Raw genomic sequence first — 3,787 nt, 5'->3', positions numbered from 1 at the left:
AACTGAAACTCATGCTATGTCTGCTGTGCAGCTTTGCGGACTCTGCAGAGTGGTTTCAAGCAGGTGGTGAAACAAACTTATCTTGTGAACTCGGGAAACTGTCCAGGCAGAGTTTTTTGTGGATGCTGGATGCTGGCTGCACAGAAGTGCACAGCGCTGTCTGCGGGTGTTACTCTAGAGATTGTTAGAGTGCCTGTTTATTTTGCATGTCCAGTTAAATTGAATCTTTTCTTGAACTTCACTTCAGGGGATTCAGCTGTAATCCGAAAATATCCAATCAGTTCCAGAGCTCCTGGACTTGTTTGCTGGTACCAGTACATATAAGGATAGCTGCTGTCACTGTGATGGCATTGGAGTACAGCAGAGTGTTCAGGTCTCTTAAACAGTGAACCAGGGGCCTGGTCAATCTTCATAATATCGTCCGAGAAATCTGTAGACAACAACAAAATTGCAATAAATACTACTAATAATAATACATTTTATTTATAAGCGCTTTTCAAGAATATCTGTACAGAGATACACACAAACATGATCAATATATACCCTTACTCTTACAAAGAAATGTTGGAGTAGTACTGTAGTACTAACACAATATTTTCGAGACTCTAGAAATAATGTAACTAATAGCCATACCAGTGGTTTCACAGACCCTGGTTAGCACTAATCTTGGACTACCTCATGTTAAATTACACGGGCTAGTCAAGGAGTAGTAGTGCTACTTGGGGTAGCCACCGTTAACCTGTAAAAACTGAACTCTTGTTTTTATGAGAAAATTAAGTCATAAAAACGAAGCCTTCAGTTTTTATGACTTAATTATCTCTATTTCTGCAGCTTTCTGGTGTGGTCATGTAGCTTTTTCTGATTTGGAGAAAAATACCAATCTTATAAAAGATATAACAGTTCATCTGTTCCTTTGTTGTGTGTAAAAATATGTACTTGATGAACATCAGCCATGTTGCTATCTGGCTTCCTGTCCTTTGCAGGTTCTTACCTGGGAGACACAGCAGCAGCAGCACTGCAGTGAACACAATAAAAACTGCAGCCATCTTCACAGGCCTGTGCTGGAGAGAGAGGAGCAGCACTGCAGCACTGCCCTGGAGTTCACTGCAAAGAGACAGCGGGCGTGACATCACAGGAAGTGACATCACAGCAGCTCTGCCCTGGGGTACACTGCAAAGAGACAGCGGGCGTGACATCACAGGAAGTGACATCACAGCAGCACTACCCTGGAGTTTACTGCAAAGAGACAGCGGGCGTGACATCACAGGAAGTGACATCACAGCAGCCCTGCCCTGGAGTTCACTGCAAAGAGACAGCAGGCGTGACATCACAGGAAGTGACATCACAGCAGCACTGCCCTGGAGTTCACTACAAAGAGACAGCGGGAGTGACATCACAGGAAGTGACATCACAGCAGCCCTGCCCTTGAGTTCACTGCAAGGAGACAGCGGGAGTGACATCACAGGAAGTGACATCACAGCAGCCCTGCCCTGGGCTTCACTGCAAAGAGACAGCATGACATCACTGGACGTGACATCATAACAGAAATTATCAGCAATATCAATCAGTCAGTATTTATTTGATATAGCGCGCTTCACAGAAAAGTGTCTCAAGGCCAAAACATTGGCTTTTTATCTCTTCCAATGAATGAAATCAACTATTTTTAACTCAAATGTGTTGTTGTTTTCTTGAAATTTTGGACTTAGCAAGTGTAACAGAACATTACATTTATTACACAGTCAATATTCATCCAGGCTATAACAGACCATAACACTATTCAATAGTGATACAGTATATTATATTACATTTATTACACAGTCAATATTCATCCAGGCTATAACAGACCATAACACTATTCAATAGTGATACAGTATATTATATTACATGTATTACACAGTCAATATTCATCCAGGCTGTAACAGACCATAACACTATTCAATAGTGATACAGTATATTATATTACATTTATTACACAGTCAATATTCATCCAGGCTATAACAGACCATAACACTATTCAATAGTGATACAGTATATTATATTACATTTATTACACAGTCAATATTCATCCAGGCTATAACAGACCATAACACTATTCAATAGTGATACAGTATATTATATTACATTTATTACACAGTCAATATTCATCCAGGCTATAACAGACCATAACACTATTCAATAGTGATACAGTATATTATATTACATTTATTACACAGTCAATATTCATCCAGGATATAACAGACCATAACACTATTCAATAGTGATACAGTATATTATATTGTTGTACCTCTGACTACAATTATTTTTACATTGAATCACTACTATAGTAAAATAAAAACGTGATTATGTTATACATTTTAAACTGTACAATGGTATAAACTCCCCATCTTCATGGAGTGCCACAATCCTGTATCTCTAGGAGTTTTACTTGGCAACACTGCCATCTAGAGGGTGCCTGTTGAAACTGTAGCTTCTAGATAGTTCATTGTTTTTAAATGATTTTTATTTATTCACTTAATGTATGTTTGACCAATAAATCTACTGCTGGGTAAAGAATTGATTCATGTGTTAATAAATCTACTGCTGGGTAAAGAATTGATTCATGTATTAATAAATCTACTGCTGGGTAAAGAATTGATTCATGTATTAATAAATCTACTGCTGGGTAAAGAATTGATTCCTGTATTAATAAATCTACTGCTGGGTAAAGAATCGATTCATGTATTAATAAATCTACTGCTGGGTAAAGAATTGATTCATGTATTAATAAATCTACTGCTGGGTAAAGAATTGATTAATGTATTAATAAATCTACTGCTGGGTAAAGAATTGATTCATGTATTAATAAATCTACTGCTGGGTAAAGAATTGATTCATGTATTAATAATGTATGAAATGTTTACTTGTTTGTAATGCTTTTTATTTAACAAAATAGAAAATTACAAAAAAAAACTCAGATGCAGGAAAATGCAGATTCAAGAATACAAAAGAAAGGACGGAAACGTCCTTGTGCCAATAAAAAAGAAAAAACCCTACATTGTGGGAAAACAACACAGAGATCATTGAGATTTTTAATTAAGCAAACAAATTATATAAGGTAATTTGCTGATAAAATGTAGCATGCGTGTGTCCACCCATCCATTCATTATTATAACCGTTTAAAGTATAAATTACTTTAAAAGAAAGTAGCCGAATATGTACATCGATAAATCATTTTTTTAAAAAAGCTTTCACTGAAGGTTTTATACCTCCCTATTTACACATGGATAAAGTATTTACTCAGTAGAATAATACAATATACAGTCAATAAAATATCGCTAATATACAGGGCCGCAGTGTGGAGTTGTGGTTAGGGCTCTGGACTCCTGACCAGTGGGTTGGGGTTCAATCCACCCAGGTGGGGGACGCTGCTGTTGTACCCTTGAACAAGGTACTTTACTGCTCCAGTAATAAATGGATAATTGAATGTAAATAATAACAATACTTGCTAAGAAATTACTACTAATAATATTACCGTCATATGAGAAAATTACATTGCATAAGGGCATGCGTAAAAGGTCAAACTGAGCCTGTTGAATAAAATAATCTTGCTTTTTTCACTCTTAATTAGATTGTTGAGGTAAAACAATTTTTTTAATTGGAAATCTATGATAATAACTATTTAAAGCATCACAGACGCTTATTTGATCAAGAGAACGCAGTCTGTGACTGTAGCTTTAAAAGATAACCGAAAGTTATTCACGCACTGGCAAAGCACACTTTCACTTTCATACCGACACTTCCTGTTTCT

Source organism: Acipenser ruthenus, chromosome 42 (assembly GCF_902713425.1).
Source record: "Acipenser ruthenus chromosome 42, fAciRut3.2 maternal haplotype, whole genome shotgun sequence".
NCBI classification, from domain to species: Eukaryota; Metazoa; Chordata; class Actinopteri; order Acipenseriformes; family Acipenseridae; genus Acipenser; species Acipenser ruthenus.
This window is presented reverse-complemented; position numbering follows the sequence as displayed.